Here is an 18,008-nt window from a genome sequence, read left to right as displayed (position 1 = left end):
ATTTGAGAAGTCAAAAGGTGCCCTAATTTTTCTTTCTGCAGCACTAATCATAATTTTAATGGTAAAATGAACCCCCTCATTTTGTTCCTTTGCAAATTAAATGTTTTAAGTGTTACCACTTTATTCCAATCAAGATGGCTTCAGGTATTCCATACTTTTGTCATAAGTAAGACTATTAGCGCTCTAGGTGTGCTTTAGAACACTCTAGGACATTCTGTCATTGGGCTACACTTGGGCTACATCTGGGTGATATTTGTGCTACATTTGGGCTCTCTTGTCTCTGGTGGCCATCTTGGGAGACTTATTTGTTATGAAGTTTCCTAATTTCCTCATTTACTACAGTTCCTAAGTAGGAAATACTTTCATTTTTTTTTACTTTGGTTCAATCAAGAAGGCATTCAGATGTGTCACACATTTGCCATAAATTCTGAATGTTAGCACTCTAGTTGCTCATTAGATCATTGTAGTACAACTACTGCTCACCAGGGAAGTCTGCTGCTGGTATCCAAAGTGCATGTTTCAGTCTACATGTTAGAATTTTTTAATGAAATAGAATAGGATTTGAGAAGTGAAAATGTGCCCTAATTTTTCTTTCTGCAGCACTAATTATAATATCTATGGCAAAATGAAGCCCGTCATTTTGTTCCTTTGCAAATTAAATGTTTTAAGTATTACCACTTTATTCCAATCAAGATGGCTTCAGGTGTTCCATAGTTTGTCATAAATAAGACTGTTAGCGCTCTAGTTGTTGTTTAGAACACTCTGGGACATTCTGTCATTGGGCTATACTTGGGCTACATCTGGGTGATATTTGTGCTACATTTGGGATCCTTTGTCTCTGGTGGTCATCTTGGGAGACTTATTTGTTATGACGTTTCCTAATTTCCTCAATTACTACAGTCTCCTCAGTAGGAAATACTTTCAGTTTCTTTACTTTGATTCCATCAAGAAGGCATTCAGATGTGTCACACATTTGCCATAAATTCAGAATGTTAGCACTCTAGTTGCTCATTAGATCACTGTAGTAAAGCTACTGCTCACCAGGAAAGTCTGCTGCTGGTATTCAAAGTGCATGTTTCAGTCTGCATGTTAGAATTTTTTAATGAAATAGAAGAGGATTTGAGAAAATGTGCCCTCATTTTTCTTTCTGCACCACTAATAATAATTTCTAGGGCAAAATGAGGCCCCTCATTTTGTTCCTTTTTAAATTAAATGTTAGCACTTTATTCCAATCAAGATGGCTTCAGGTGTGCTATACTTTTGTCATAAGTAAGGCTGTTAGCACTCTAGTTGTTCTTTAGAACACTCTGGGAAGCTGCAGTAGAACACAAAGGAATCAACTGGCAGTCTCTGTCCTTGTTGGATGTACATGTTTTACTGAGAATGTCAGACTTCATTCTCTCATGACTGAGAAGGATAATGTGAATTTACTGAAAATATGCACTTAGTTTAGCTTATAGATCACCTTCCAAACCTCTGTGGGAAAAACATGAGATAATAGTTTTCTCTCAAACATGATTAATGATATCCCAGCAGAAGGCTTTTTCACATGATAAAATCACCTTAGAACACACCATAATTCCTAAAACGAGTATGGTTCCATCAACAAATTATTTATAATGTAACTAAAGTCTTAAACCCTTCTATTAAGTGCAATGCTTTTTAATGAGGTGCTATCATGCATATTGGTCCCAAGATGGCCGCCAACACTTCTTGGATGAAGTGCTGACAGCCAATCAGATCTCATGATGAGATGTGTCGTCAGGCTCCGCCCAGATGTATATATATATATATTTTTCCTTTAATTTCTAAACAACAATTGAACAGATTTACACCATTTGACAACAAGCATTTGCAGTGCAATAGGTCTCGCATTAGGAAAGTTTGAGCTATTGGTATTGTGAATGACACATTTTTTATTTATGTGTTGGTTTTGAAAATAGCTAAATTAATAGCTTTGTCATTTACAAAGACGATACTTTTAACTTTCGCAAATGTGACACCTATAGCATTTGTAATGCAATATGTGTTGTATGTACGTGACTTAGATGTATTGATATTACAAATAACAATTGCTTTTATTTTTTTTTAATAATTAATACTTAAATAAAAGTTATTTTAATTTATAATGGCAATAGCTTAAACTTTTGTAAATAACTTTTGTGAAGATTATGTTCAGTGTATTTTATTGTGACGAAAATCCAAGAACAGAAGTGAAATATTAACATCTTTTTGTGCCATTTGTAATAAAGCTTGAAACATTGAGAGAACATATTTGAACCAGTTGTTGTTGAATGGTTGCACTGATTGATGCTGTGGTGGTGCTGAGTGATGTTGCGGTGGCGACGAGTGATGCTGTGGCGTTCAGTGATGCTGTGGTAGCGCATAGTGATGTTGTGGTGCCCCTGAGTGATGCTGTGGTGGTGCCGAGTGATGCTGTGGTGATGCGATAGATAGATAGAGTGTAATTATGTGGCGTGTAACTATGTGACACTGAGTGGTATTTGGAGTGTATCTTGCATTGAGCGCAGTGTAAATATGTATCATATACTTATGTGGCACTGAGTGGTATTATGAGAAATGTATGTTGTATTCAGTAGAGTGTAATTGTGTGGTGTTTTATTATGTGGCACTGAGTGGTAATGTTTGGAGTGTTTGTTGCATTGTAATTATGTAGCATATAATTATGTGGCACTGAGTGGTATTGTGTGGAGTGTGTGTTGCATTCAGTAGAGTGTAATTATGTGGTGTTTATTTATGCGGCACTGAGTGGTATTTGGAGTGTATGTTGCGTTGAGTGCAGTGTAATTATGTGGCGTGTAACTATGTGGCACTGAGTGGTATTTGGAGTGTATGTTGCATTGAGTGCAGTGTAATTATGTGGCGTGTAATTATGTGGCACTGAGTGGTATTTGGAGTGTATGTTGCATTGAGCGCAGTGTAAATATGTAGCATATAATTATGTGGAACTGAGTGGTATTGTCTGGAGTGTATGTTGTATTCAGTAGAGTGTAATTATGTGGCGTGTAATTATGTGGCACTGAGTGGTGTTTGAAGTGTAGGTTGCATTGAGTGCAGTGTAATTATGTGGCATTTAATTATGTGGCACTGAGTGGTATTTGGAGTGTATGTTGCATTGAGTGCAGTCTAATTATGTGGCGTGTAATTATGTGGCACTGAGTGGTATTTGGAGTGTATGTCGCATTGAGTGCAGTGTAATTATGTGGCGTGTAATTATGTGGCACTGAGTGGTATTTGTAGTGTATGTCGCATTGAGTGCTGTGTAAATATGTGGCGTGTAATTATGTGGCACTGAGTGGTATTTGGAGTGTATGTTGCGTTGAGCGCAGTGTAAATATGTGGCATATAATTATGTGGAACTGAGTGGTATTGTCTGGAGTGTATGTTGTATTCAGTAGAGTGTAATTATGTGGCATGTAATTATGTGGCACTGAGTGGTATTGTTTGGAGTGTATGTTGCATTGAGTGCAGTGTAATTATGTAGCATATAATTATGTGGAACTGGGTGGTATTGTCTGGAGTGTATGTTGTATTAAGTAGAGTGTAATTATGTGGCGTGTAATTATGTGGCACTGAGTGTTATTGTTTGGAGTGTATGTTGCATTGAGTGCAGTGTAATTATGTAGCATATAATTATGTGGCACTGAGTGGTATTGTGTGGAGTGTGTGGTGCATTCAGTAGAGTGTAATTATGTGGCGTGTAATTATGTGGCACTGAGTTGTATTTGGAGTGTATGTTGCATTGAGTGCAGTGTAATTATGTGGCCTGTAACTATGTGGCACTGAGTGGTATTTGGAGTGTATGTTGCATGGAGTGCAGTGTAATTATGTGGTGTGTAATTATGTGGCACTGAGTGGTATTTGGAGTGTATGTTGCGTTGACTGCAGTGTCATTTTGTAGCATATAATTATGTGGCAATGAGTTGTATTTGGAGTGTAGGTTACATTGAGTGCAGTGTAATTGTGTGGCGTGTAATTATGTGGCACTGAGTGGTATTGTTTGGAGTGTATGTTGCATTGTAATTATGTAGCATATAATTATGTGGCACTGAGTGGTATTGTGTGGAGTGTGTGTTGCATTCAGTAGAGTGTAATTATGTGGTGTGTAATTATGTGGCACTGAATGGTATTTGGAGTGTATGATGCGTTGAGTGCAGTGTAATTATGTAGCATATAATTATGTGGCACTGAGTGGTATTGTGTGGAGTGTATGTTGTATTCAGTCGAGTGTAATTGTGTGTGAGGGTGCAGAGTGTGTGAGGGTGCAATGTGTGAGGGTGCAGAGTGTGTGAGGGTGCAGAGTGTGTGAGGGTGCAGAGTGTGTGAGGGTGCAGTGTGTGTGAGGGTGCAGAGAGTGTGAGGGTGCAGAGTGTGAGGGTGCAGTGTGTGAGGGTGCAGTGTGTGAGGGCCCAGTATGTGTGGCCTAAAGTAGTATGAGGGCACACTGTGTGTGGCCTAAAGTAGTGTGAGGGCACAGTGTGTGTCTCCTAAAGTAGTGTGAGGGTGCAGGGTGTGTGGACTAAAGTAGTATCACACATACACACATTCACATACACTGGTGAAGGCTCGCAGACACACAGAAGCAATATGTACATGCTCTCAGACATACACATCAGGTGAAACTTCCCAGAGGAAGTCCTTGACATGCCCTTGTGTGTGAGGTGTTGTTGGTGTTTGGTTGCACCTAGTTCCAGGATGTAGTTGTAGGAGAACAGTGTACAGAATAGGGGCGTTGGGGCAGAATGAAGAGGCAGGACAAAATGGATGGGGTGAAAGTGAAGAGAGGGCAAAGAAGGGAGAATGGCTTGAGAAGCAGATTGAGAACAGAATAAGGAGGGGGGAAAGAAGGAGAGAAGTAATCTGAATAGGTAGAGGGGAAGAATAAGAAAAAGAGATAGGATGGGTGGAGGAGAATCAATAGAAAGCCTGGAAGAACAAAGAGGGCAGAGTTAGGGGAGAAGTCAACAATGAAACAGAAGAGGACAGGAAGCGTAACCGAATGTGAGAAGAAAGGATGTGTTACTTCTAGCACTATTGAGAGTAAAACTATCGTTTGGTATTACGAGCTCAAAGGTTACTAACACTCAAATTATTCCCATTGCGATTTCCAAGATATGTTTCTATCTATCTTTTTTTTTTTAGAATAATAAATAAGACTGCAGTTCACTTGGGAATCTTAATTTTCTTGGAAGCCAGTCAAGCGGCTGGAAAGCGACAAAAAAATGGTAGGAAAAGTGTAGTGGGGAAGATGTGTTGTGGCTGCCTGCTGTTCATATGGTGTCGCTGGTCTTTCCTGTGAACCTTTGTGACAACGACTTGTTAATTTATGTTAGTAGGAGCACCCGAGCGGATTCCTTTTGAAGTGTTTGAAGTCTGATGCTGGCTGCAAGCAAACCAGCATGAGTGCGGAGAGAGGCTCAGAGGCTACAAATTGTGGGCGATGTGCACCAGCCCACACACATGCACTGTAGGCAATCTGCCTTCGGGAGCATTTCTGAGATCCCACTTAATATCTTGGTAAAAGCATTGCTAAAGCAATGCCTTAGACGAGACCTAAAAAGGCACGAGTCTCAACCAAGGACTACCTCTTTGCCAAATTTGGTGTAATTCCGTTCAGCAGTTCGGGCAGTAGCTGTGACTAAAGGTTCCTATAGAAAATTGCATGGGGAAAACACATTTTGGGACCCCCTTCTTTGTCAGACCCCGCTTGATGAATCACCCCCAAACTTTCAGGACTGGAGTGGACCTGAGCGTCCCACGAGTTTTTAAACTTTTGCGAACATTCGTCAACCGGCGCCAAAGTTATTGCAAATAGAGTGTTGCGGATTCCCAATGGAAAATAGGTCCTAACTATAACTAGCTACTGACGGTCACCAGTAGGTAAGATATATATATATATATGGAAGAGGGGTATGGAAAGAGGCAAGAGGGGTGCAGAAATGTGTAAGAGGTACAGAAAGATGCAGGGGCAGTGCACCAACAGGGATGCATAAAGAGGTAAGAGGGGTGCTGAAAGAGGTAAGAGAAGTGCAGAAAGTAGCAAAATAGGTGGAGAAAGAGGCAGGATGGGTACAAACAGAGGCAAGACAGATGCAGAAGGAAGTAAGAGAACTACAGAAAGAGGCAAGAGAGTTGTAGAAACAGGCAAGCGAGGTACAGAAAGAGAAAAGAAAAGTGCAGAAAGAGGCAAGAGGGATACAGAAAGAAGCAACAGAAGTGCAGAAAGAAGCAACAGAGGTGCAGAAAGAGGCAAGAGACGTGTAGAATAAGGGAAGAGGGGTGCAGAAAGAGGCTAGAGGGATGCAGAAAGTAGCAAGAGAGATGTAGTAAGAAGCAATAGAAGTGCAGGAAAAGCAACAGAGGTACAGAAAGAGGCAAGAGGGGTGCATAAAAGGGCAAGAGAAGTACAGAAAGAAGCAACAGATCTGCAAAAGGATAGAAGAGACGTGCAGAAAGCGGCAGGAGGGGTGCATAAAAGGGCAAGAGAAGGGCAGAAAGAAGCAACATAGGTGCAGAAGGATAGAAGAGAAGTGCTGAAAGAGGCAAGTGTGGTGCAGAAAGAGGCAAGAGGGATGCAGAAAGAAGCAACAGAGGTGCAGAAGGAGGCAAGAGAAGTACAGAAACAGGCAAGAGGGGTACAGAAAGAGGAAAAAGAGGGGCAGAAATGTGCAAGAGAGATGCAGAAAGAAGCTAGAGCAGTGCAGAAAGAACCAACAGAGGTACAGCAACAGACGAGAGGGGTGCAGAAAGAACCAAGAGAAGTGCAGAAAGAACCAACAGAGGTGCAGAAGGAGACAAGAGAACTGCAGAAAGAGGCAACAGAGTTGCAGAAACAGGCAAGAGAGGTGCAGAATAAGGAAGCAGGGATGCAGAAAGAGGCAAGAGAGGTGCAGAAAGAGGGAAGAAAGTTGCAGAAAGAGGCAAGAGGGGAGCAGAAAGAAGCAACAGAAATACAGAAAGAAGCTAGAGAAGTGCAGAAAGAAGCAACAAAGGTACAGAAAGAGGCAAGAGGGGTACAGAAAGAGGCAAGAGAAGTGCAGAAAGAAGCAAGAGAGGTACAGAACAAAGCAAGAGAGGTGCAGAAAAAGGCAAGAGGGGTACAGAAAGGAGCAAGAGATATGCATAAAGAAGCAAGAGAAGTGCAGAAAGAGGCAATAGGGGTGCAGAAAGAAGCAAGAAAGGTGCTAAAAGAAGCAAGAGAAGTACAGAAAGAAGAAACAGAGGTGCAGCAAGAGGCAAGAGGCGTACAGAGAGTTTTAGAAATAGGCAAAAGAGGTGCAGAAAGAAGCAAGAGCTATGGAGAAAGAAGCAACAGAGGTGCAAAAGGAGACAGGAAAACTGCAGAACGAGGCAAGAGAGTTGCAGAAACAGGCAAGAGAGGTGCAGAAACAAGCAAGAGAGGTGCAGAAAAAGGGAACGGGGGCAGAAAGAAGAAAGAGAGATACAGAAAGAGGCAAGAGGGGTGCAAAAAGAAGCAAGAGAGGTACAGAAAGAAGCAAAAGAAGTGCGGAAAGAAGAAACAGAGGTGCAGAAAGTAGCAAAAGGGGTACAGCAGGAGACGTGCAGAAAGAAGCAACAGAGGTGCAGAAGGAGGCAAGACAAGTGCAGAAAGAGGCAAGAGAGTTACAGAAACAGGCAAAAGAGGTACAGAATAAGGGAGCAGGGATGCAGAAAGATGCAAGGGGGGTGCAGAAAAAAGGAAGAAGGTTGCAGCAAGAAGCAAGAGGGGAGCAGAAAGAAGCAACATAAATGCAGAAAGAAGCAACAGAGGTGCAGAAAGAAGCAACAGAGGTGCAGAGTGGCAAAAGGGGTACAGCAAGAGAAGTACAGAAAGAAGCAAAAGAGGTGCAGAAGGAAGCAAGAGAAGTGCAGAAAGAGGCCAGAGAGTTGTAGAAACAGGAACAAGAGGTACAGAATAAGGGAGCAGGGATGCAGAAAGAGGCAAGAGAGGTGCAGAAAGAGGGAAGAAGGATGCATAAAGAAGCAAGAAGGGAGCAGAAAGAAGCAACAGAAATACAGAAAGAAGCGAGAGAGTGCAGAAAGAAGCAACAAAGGTGCAGAAAGAGGCAAGATGGGTACAGAAAGAGGTAAGAGAAGTGCAGAAAGAAGCAATAGAGATGCAGAAAAAGTCAAGAGGGGTGCAGGAAGAGGCAAGAGGGGTGCAGAAAGAAGCAAGAGAGGCACAGAAAGAAGCAAGAGAAGTGCAGAAAAAGGCAATAGAGATGCAGAAAGAAGCAAGAGAGGTGCAAAAAGAAGCAATAGAAGTGCAGAAAGAAGCAACAGACGTGCAGCAAGAGGCAAGAGGGGTACAGAAAGAGGCAAGAAAAGTACAGAAAGAAGCAACAGAGGTGCAGAACGAGGCAAGAGAGGTACAGAAAGAGGCAAGAGTAGTGCAGAAAGAAGCAAGAGAGTTACAGAAACAGGCAAAAGAGGTGCAGAAAGAAGCAAGAGCATTGGAGAAAGAAGCAACAGAGGTGCAGAAGGAGACAATAGAACTGCAGAAAGAGGCAAGAGAGTTGCAGAAACAGGCAAGAGAGGTGCAGAAAGAGGCACGGGGATGCACAAAGAAGCAAAAGAGATGCAGAAAGTGGCAAAAGGAGTGCAGCAAGAGAAGTGCAGAAAGAAGCAACAGAGGTGCAGAAGGAGGCAAGAGAAGTGCAGAAAGAGGCAAGAGAGTTGCAGAAACAGGCAAATGAGGCGCAGAAGGAAGCAAGAGCAGCAGAGAAGAAAGCAACAGCGGTGCAGAAGAATACAAGAGAACTGCAGAAAGAGGCAAGAGAGTTGCAGGAACAGGCAGGAGAGGTACAGAAAAGGGAACAGAGGTGCAGAAAGAAGAAAGAGAGGTGCATAAAGAGGCAAGAGGGGTGCAAAAAGAAGCAAGAGAGGCGCAGAAAGAAGCAACAGAAGTGCAATAAGATGCAACAGAGGTGCACAAAGAGGCAAAAGGGGTGCAGCTAAAGCAATGCCTTAGACGAGACCTAAAAAGGCACGAGTCTGAACCAAGGACTACCTCTTTGCCAAATTTGGTGTAATTCCATTCAGCAGTTCGGGCAGTAGCTATGACTAAAGGTTCCTATAGGAAATTGCATGGGGAAAACACATTTTGGGACCCCCTTCTTTGTCGGCACCCGCTTGATTAATTACCCCAAACTTTCAGGACAGGAGCGGACCTGAGCGCCCTAAGAGTTTTAAAACTTTTGCGAACATTCGTCAATCGGCGCCAAAATTATTGCAAATAGAGTGTTACGGATTTCCAATGGAAAATAGGTCCGCCAGTAGGTAATATATATATATATATATATAAAAAGAAGAGGGGTATGGAAAGAGGCAAGAGGGGTGCAGAAATATGTAAGAGAGGTACAGAAAGAAGCAGGGGCAGTGCAGACAGAACCAACAGGGATGCAGAAAGAGGTAAGAGGGGTGCAGAAAGAGGTAAGAGAAGTGCAGAAAGAAGCAAAAGAGGTGGAGAAAGAGCCAGGATTGGTAAAAACAGAGGCAAGACAGATGCAGAAGGAAGTAAGAGAACTACAGAAAGAGGCAAGAGAGTTGCAGAAACAGGCAAGCGACGTACAGAAAGAGAAAAGAAAAGTGCAGAAAGAGGCAAGAGGGGTACAGAAAGAAGCAACAGAAGTGCAGAAAAAAGCAACAGAGATGCAGAAAGAGGCAAGAGAGGTGCAAAATAAGGGAAGAGGGGTGCAGAAAGAGGCTAGAGGGATGCAAAAAGTAGCAAGAGAGGTGCAGTAAGAAGCAATAGAAGTGCAGAAAAAGCATCAGAGGTACATAAAGAGGCAAGAGGGGTACATAAAAGGGCAAGAGAAGTGCTGAAAGAGGCAACAGAGGTTCAGAAGGATAGAAGAGAAGTGCAGAAAGAGGCAAGAGCAGTGCAGAAAGAGGCAAGAGGGGTGCAGAAGGAAGCAACAGAGGTGCAGAAGGAGGCAAGAGAAGTACAGAAACAGGCAAGTGGGGTGCAGAAAGAGGCAAAAGAGGGGCAGAAATGTGCAAGAGATATGCAGAAAGAAGCTAGAGCAGTGCAGAAAGAACCAACAGAGGTACAGCAACAGACGAGAGGGGGGCAGAAAGAACCAAGAGAATTGCAGAAAGAACCAACAGAGGTGCAGAAGGAGACAAGAGAACTGGAGAAAGAGGCAAGAGAGTTGCAGAAACAGGCAGGAGAGGTGCAGAATAAGGAAGCAGGGATGCAGAAAGAGGCAAGAGAGGTACAGAAAGAGGGAAGAAAGTTGCAGAAAGAAGCAAGAGGGGAGCAGAAAGAAGCAACAGAAATACAGAAAGAAGCAAGAGAAGTGCAGAAAAAAGCAACAAAGGTACAGAAAGAGGCAAGAGGGGTACAGATAGAGGCAAGAGAAGTGCAGAAAGAAGCAACAGAGGTACAGAACAAAGGAAGAGAGGTGCAGAAAAAGGCAAGTGGGATACGGAAAGAAGCAACAGAGGTGCAGAAAGAAGCAAGAGAAGTGCAGAAAGAGGCAAGAGAGAAGCAGAAAGAACCAAGAGATGTGCAAAAAGACGCAAGAGAAGTGCAGAAAGAAGCAACTGACGTGCAGAACGAGGCAAGAGAGGTGCAGAAAGAGGCAAGAGGAGTGCAGAAAGAGGCAAGAGAGTTTTAGAAACAGGCAAAAGAGGTGCAGAAAGAAGCAAGAGCTATAGAGAAAAAAGCAACAGAGGTGCAAAAGGAGACAAGAGAACTGCAGAAAGAGGCAAGAGAGTTGCAGAAACAGGCAAGAGAGATGCAGAAACAGGCAAGAGAGGTGCAGAAAAAGGGAACGGGGGCAGAAAGAAGAAAGAGAGATGCAGAAAGAGGCAAGAGGGGTGCAAAAAGAAGCAAGAGAGGTGCAGAAAGAAGCAAAAGAAGTACAGAAAGAAGAAACAGAGGTGCAGAAAGTGGCAAAAGGGGTACAGCAAGAGACGTGCAGAAAGAAGCAACAGAGGTGCTGAAGGAGGCAAGAGAAGTGCAGAAAGAGGCAGGAGAGTTGCAGAAACAGGCAAAAGAGGTGCAGAATAAGGGAGCAGGGATGCGGAAAGATGCAAGGGGGGTGCAGACAGACTGAAAAAGGTTGCAGAAAGAAGCAAGAGGGAGCAGAAAGAAGCAACAGAAATACAGAAAGAAGCAAGAGAAGTACAGAAAAAAGCAACACAGGTGCAGAAAGAGGCACAAGGGATGCACAAAGAAGCAAGAGAGGTGCAGAAAGAAGTATAAGAAGTGCAGAAAGAAGCAACAGAGGTGCAGAGTGGCAAAAAGGGTACAGCAAGAGAAGTGCAGAAAGAAGCAACAGAGGTGCAGAAGGAGGCAAGAGAAGTGCAGAAAGAGGCAAGAGAGTTGTAGAAACAGGAACAAGAGGTGCAGAATAAGGGAGCAGGGATGTAGAAAGAGGCAAGACATGTGGAGAAAGAGGGAATAAGGTTGCAGAAAGAAGCAAGAGGGGAGCAGAAAGAAGCAACAGAAATACAGAAAGAAACTAGAGAAGTGCAGAAAGAAGCAACAAAGGTGCAGAAAGAGGCAAGATGGGTACAGAAAGAGGCAAGAGAAAGAAGCAACAGAGGTGCAGAAAAAGGCAAGAGGGATGCAAAAAGAGGCAAGAGGGGTGGAGAAAGAAGCAAGAGAGGTGCCAAAAGAAGCAAGAGAAGTGCAGAAAGAAGCAAGAGGGGTGCAGAAAGAAGCAATAGAGGTGCAAAATGAAGCAAGAGAAGAGCAGAAAGAAGCAATAGACGTGTAGCAAGAGGCAAGAGGGGTACAGAAAGAGGCAAGAGGAGTGCAGAAAGAGGAAAGAGAGTTGCAGAAACAGGCAAAAGAGATGCAGAAAGAAGCAAGAGCAGTGGAGAAAGAAACAACAGAGGTGCAGAAGAAGACAAGAGAACTGCGGAAAGAGGCAAGAGAGTTGCAGAAACAGGCAAGAGAGGTACAGAAAGAGGCACGGGGATGCACAAAGAAGCAAGAGAGGTGCAGAAAGAAGCAAGAGAATTGCAGAAAGAAGCAACAGAGGTGCAGAAAGTGGCAAAAGGAGTGCAGCAAGAGAAGTGCATAAAGAAGCAACAGAGGTGCAGAAGGAGGCAAGAGAAGTACAGAAAGAGGCAAGAGAGTTGCAGAAACAGGCAAATGAGGCGCAGAAGGAAGCAAGAGCAGTAGAGAAGGAAGCAACAGGAATGCAGAAGAAGACAAGAGAACTGCAGAAAGAGGCAAGAGAGTAGCAGGAACAGGCAAGAGAGGTCAGAATAAGGAAACAGGGGTGCAGAAAAAAGAAACAGAGGTGAATAAAGAGGCAAGAGGGGTGCAAAATGAAGCAAGAGAGGTGCAGAAAGAAGCAACAGAAGTGCAAAATGATGCAACAGAGGTGCACAAGAGGCAAAAGGGGTGCAGCTAGTGAAGTGCAGAAAGAAGCAACACAGGTGCAGAAGGAGGCAAGAGAAGTGCAGAAAGAGGCATGCGAGTTGCAGAAACAGGCAAAAGATATACAGAAAGAAGCAAGAGCAGTGCAGAAAGAACCAACGGAGGTGCGGATACAGGCAAGAGGGGTGCAAAAAGAGGCAAGAGGAGTGCAGACATTTGCAAGGGAGATGCAGAAAGAAGCAAGAGCAGTGCAGAAAAAACAGAGGTACAGAAGGAGACAAAAGAACTCCAGAAAGAGGCAGGGAGTTGCAGAAACAGGCAAGAGAGGTGCAGAAAAAGGGACAGGGGTGCGGAAATAGTCAAGAGAGGTGAGGAAAGAGGGAAGAAAGGTGCAGAAAGAGGTAAGAGGGATGCAGAAAGAAGCAATAGAAATGCGGAAAGAAGCAAGAGAAGTGCAGAAAGAAGCAACAGAGGTGCAGAAAGAGGCAAGAAGGGTACAGAAAGATGTAGGAGAAGTATAGAAAGAAGCAAAAGAGGTGCAGAAAGAGGCAAGAGAGGGGCAGAAAGAGGCAAAAAGGGTGCAGAAAGAGGCAAGAGGGGTACAGTAAAAAGCAAGAAGGGTGCCGAAAGAGGCAAGAGAAGTCAACGAAGAAGTAACAGAGGTACAGAAGGAGGCAAGGGAAGTGCAGAAAGAGGCAAGAGAGTTGCAGAAACAGGCAAAACAGGTACAGAAAGAAGCAAGAGCAGTGCAGAAAGAACCAACAGAGGTGCCGAAGGAGGCAAGATTGGTGCTGAAAGAGGCAAGAGGGGTGCCGAAATTTGTAAGAGCGGTCCAGAAAGAAGCAAGAGCAGTGTAGAAGGAACCAACAGAGGTGCAGAAACAGACAAGAAGGGTGTAGAAAGAGGCAAGAGAGGTGCAGAAGGAAGCAACAGGCAAGAAAAGTGCAGAAAAGGGCAAGAAAAGTGCACAAAAAGGCAAGAGAGTTGCAGACAAGCAATAGCAGTGCAGAAAGAGGAAAAAAAAGTGTAGAAACAGGCAAGAGCGATGTAGAAAGAGGGAAGAGGGGTATAGAAAGAGGCAAGAGAGGTGCAGAAAGAGGGAAGAGAGGTGCAGAAAGAGGGAAGAGGGGTGCAGGAAGAGGCAAGAGAGGTGCAGAAAGAGGGAAGAGGGGTGCAGAAAGAGGCAAGAAGAAAACAGAAACAGAAAACAGAGTTGCAGAAGGAAACGAGAGGTGGAGCAGAAAACAAGAGAGGTGCATAAAGAGGCAAATGAGGTGCAGAAAAAGGCAAGAGAGGTACAGAGAGAGGCAAGAAAGCTGCAAAAAGACACAAGTGAGGTGCAGAAACAGACACGAGGGGTAGAGAAAGAAGCAAGACAAGTGCAGAAAGCAGCAACAGAGATGCAGAAGGAGGCAATAGAACTGCAGAAAGAGGCAAGAGTGCAGAAAGAAGAAACATAGATGCAGAAAGAGGCTAGAGAAGTGCAGAAAGAAGCAACAGAGCCACAGAAAGAGGCAAGAGGGGTACAGAAAGAGGCAAGAGAAGTGCAGAATGAGGAAAGAAGGGTGCAGAAAGAAGCAAGTGAGGTGCAGAAAGAAGCAAGAGAAGTTCAGAAAGAGGAAAGAGAGGTGCAGAAAGAGGCAAGAGAGGTGTAGAAAGAGGGAAGAGGGTGCAAAAAGAGGCAATACAAGTACAGGAAGAAGTAACAGAGGTAAAGAAAGTGGCAAGAGAGGTGCAGAAAGAAGGGAGGTGCAGAAAGCAGAAGAGATGTGTAGAAAGAGGCAAGAGAAGTGCAGAAAAAGGAAGATAGGTACAGAAAGAAGCAAGAGAAATGCACAAAGAGGCAAGAGAGGTGCAGAAACAAGCAAGAGTGATTTGCACAGCCTTAGTACCAATATAACACCCATTTTAAGCAATAAGTAAGAGGTGACTATTCTAGGTTTGCAAAGGGCCTTCTACCACGCTATACCTCTTGTCGCTGTATTTTTGGTAATGTTTGAGCTAGAAACAAGGTATTTTTGTTCAAATCTGCAGATTATGCAGCAGATGATGGATTATGTGGCAAATGCTGAAAATGTATAATAGTGCGAAAGTTGGTGCAGCCAAACAGTTGCATGATTCCAGTGGCCCTGCTCAGGAATTCCGCTGCGTTGGACTTACAGGAGGTACCAGGAGGGCTTCTTGGCCCCCAAAGCCCCTCCGGAGTAAAGTGGACTTCATCCCTCAACCAGTACTTTGCCAGGAGACGCGTTTGCAGAGTGGTGGAGAAAGGGGAGCGTGGCCTCCAAAGATCTCTTAGCAATCCCACTGTGTATGACTTACTGGAGGTAACAGGAGGGGTAGTTGGCCCCAAAGGACAACTTTGGGGGCCAACTGCCCCTAAGTCCCACACAGCAGGATTGGTAAGTTCTCCTACCAGGCCGCTCCCCCTTTGCCATGAACTCTGCAAACGCGCTCCCTGGCGGACTCTTGGATGGGGATTAAAGTCCCCTTCGCTGCTGGGGGTCCTTAGGGGCCAACTGGCCTACCCGATACCTCCAGTAAGCCCCAGATAGTGGGATTGCTGTGAGCTGGACACAGGCCATGCCCCCTTTCTCCACCACTCTTGAAACTCACCTCCTGGTGCACTCTTGGTTAGGGGATGTAGTCCCCTTGCCTCCTGAGGGTCCCTGGAGGCCAACTAGCCCTCCTGTTATCTCTAGTAGACCTCACACAGCTGGATTGCTGAGAGTGGTCCGAGGCCACGCCCTCCTTTTACACCACTCTGCAAACACGCCTCCTGGTGCACTGCTGCTTGGGGGATGAAGTCCACTTTAGTCCTGAGGTCCTCAGGACACAAGAGAACCTCATCACACCACCAGCAGTGCACCAAGAGGTGTGGTTGCATAGTGGTGTAAAAAGAGGGCATGGCTTCGGACCACAGCTCAGCAATCCCACTGTGTGGGGCTTACTGGAGGTACCTGGTGGGCTAGTTGGCCCCTAAGGACCCTTAGGATTCAATATACATTTAAAGGAGGTGGGCCACACAGCCCCCCTCCTGAGGCCTTTTTTGGCCCCAAGGACCACATCCCCAGGGCTTTGCTTCTTTTAAAAAAATGTGTTTATACCTTTACGGGAGGGGGGCCACGTGGCCCCCCATCCTTTGGCCACTTTTGGCCCCGGGGACCCAATCACCCCGGGCATGGCCATGAAGTTGGGGACTGCAGGAGGAACGCCAATGCTCCTGTGGTCCTTGCAGGCTCCTCACCTCCTGCGGGAGCTGCCATTGTTTTTGGGCAGAGGGAGGTGCTGACATGCAGCTCCCTTTGCCCAAAAGCAATTCTGCTTCGCTTCATGGAAAAGAAAAACTGCTCTCGCTTCCATGAAGTGAAACAGATGTTTTCAATGGCAAGACAGGAGCAATGCTCACGTCCTGCCATAGCAAACTATGGGACATTGCTGGAGCTGGAGCTTGTATGGTGGGTGGGGGTCTCCAGGGCCATGAAGGGCTCCAGGAGGGGGCCGCGTAACCGCCTTCTATCATGTTTGAAGCCCTGGAGAGGGGGTGGTCCATGGGCCGGGGGTCCTGATGTAATTTGAGATATCATCAGTGATGTCATCAGTGAGGTTACTGACCATGTCATGAGTAATATAATATGTGATGTCATCAGCAGTGCATTGCGGAGGGCCAAGTTATAGTTAGCTCAGCTAACTATAATGGCTGAATTTCTCTGATTTTGTACGAGTGAAATGTCAGCCTAACTATAACTTTCCTGTAACCTGTGGTTTTTCCAGTGGATTTCTAAAGTTTTTTAAATGCTAATTTCTAACTTTAACGTCCCTGTAACCTTTGCTTTTTCTGTGAATTTCTAAGTTTCTTTTATCTAGTAGTCACGTTTGCAGAGTGGTGGAGAAAGGGGGCTGGGCCTCCAACCAGCTCTCAGGTCTTCTGCTACATAGCCCTTACAGGAGGTATCAGGAGGGCTTCTTGGCCCCCAAGGTCCCTCAGGAGTAAAGTGGACTTAATTCCCCAACCAATAGTGTACCAGGAGGCGCATTTGCAGAGTGGTGTAGAAAGAGGGCGTGGCCCCTGAAGACCTCTCAGCAATTCCACTATGTAGGACTTACTAGAGGTAACAGGAGGGGTAGTTGGCTCCAAGGATGTCCTTGTGGGCCAACTGCCCCTCCTGTTACCTCCAGTAAGTCCCACACTGCAGGATTGCTGAGTTCTGATAGCAGGCCACGCCCCCTTTCACCACCACTCTACAAACGCGCTGCATGGCACGCTCCTGGTTGGGAGATGAAGGTCTCTTCGCTGGTGAGGGTTCTTAGCAGCCAACTAGCCCACCTGTTCCCTTTTTTTAACCATTTTTCAATGCTCTTGCTTCCATGAAGCGAAGCAGTGTTTTCTATGGCTTGGAGGGAGCACTGCCCCACCAAGCCATAGCAAACTGCAATGTCCCGGGGTGGGCACCTCAGGACATATCTGAGTGCTGGCCCTGGGGGGTGGTTGTCCCCAGGGCCATAAACCGCCCCAAGAGGGGGGCCGCGCTGCCCCCTCCCAATATTAAAATAGCCTCGAAAAGGTGGTGGTCCCTGGGGCAACAGGCAGGGCCGGCTCTAGGGTGGTGTGACGGCACCCGGCGTTGACTTGGGGTCGGGGTGTCATTTTTGAAAAAGGGTAATACCATTTTAAAAGCACCTGCTGCTGAGTTCATGGCCTCCAGCAACTTTCAGACATCAATTAAAATTTAAAGAGAAGTCCAGTGATTAATCGTCTGCCTGGAAAGGGCCTGGAGATTTGTCTAGAGGAAGATTTGACTCATCCTAAAGTAGCGCAGAGGGTTAAAATGCCTGCTGCTAAGAATGTGTACCATGCAGATAACAAAGTGGGTAAACAGACATAATATCGATGCAAAAATATCGACTGGACATAATATCGAGGTAAAAATATAGACTAGACAAAATATCGACCAGACATAATATAGACTACAAAAATATCGATTACTATCGATATTAATAGCCAAAATATCGAATCAAAAATATAGACTAGACATAATATCGACTAGATAGAATATAGACAACAAAAATATCGAAAATAAGGTAAGTTTTTAATAATTTGTAATAATTGTGTAATATAAATCTGTAGCGGGTTGTGGGTTAATAGGGGAATAGGGTGGGAACTCATTTAAATATAATTAATTAAATCTGTAATATAATAGTAATTGTTAATTCATTATTAATTGTTAATTAATTAAAATATAATTGGTAATTAATATTAATTGATTAATTGATAAATAATTAATTTTTCATACAATATTTTCTGTAGCGGGTTGTGGGTTTATAGGGGAATAGGGTGGGAAGTAATTTAAATATAATTAATTAAATATGTAAAATAATTATAATTGTTAAATAATTATTAATTGGTAAATAATTAAAATTTAATTGGTAAATAATTATAATTGAATAATTGATAAATCATTATTTTCTACTAAATTATTTTTTGTAGCGGGTTGTGGGTTTATAGGGGTATAGGGTGGGAAGTTATTTAATTTTAATTAATTAATTATGTAAATTAATAATAATTGTGAATTAATTAGTAATTGTAATTAATTAAAATATAATTGGTAATTAATTATACATATTTAATTGATTAATAATTAACATT

The sequence above is a fragment of the Lissotriton helveticus genome, chromosome 2_2 (assembly GCF_964261635.1).
Source record: "Lissotriton helveticus chromosome 2_2, aLisHel1.1, whole genome shotgun sequence".
NCBI classification, from domain to species: domain Eukaryota; kingdom Metazoa; phylum Chordata; class Amphibia; order Caudata; family Salamandridae; genus Lissotriton; species Lissotriton helveticus.
This window is presented reverse-complemented; position numbering follows the sequence as displayed.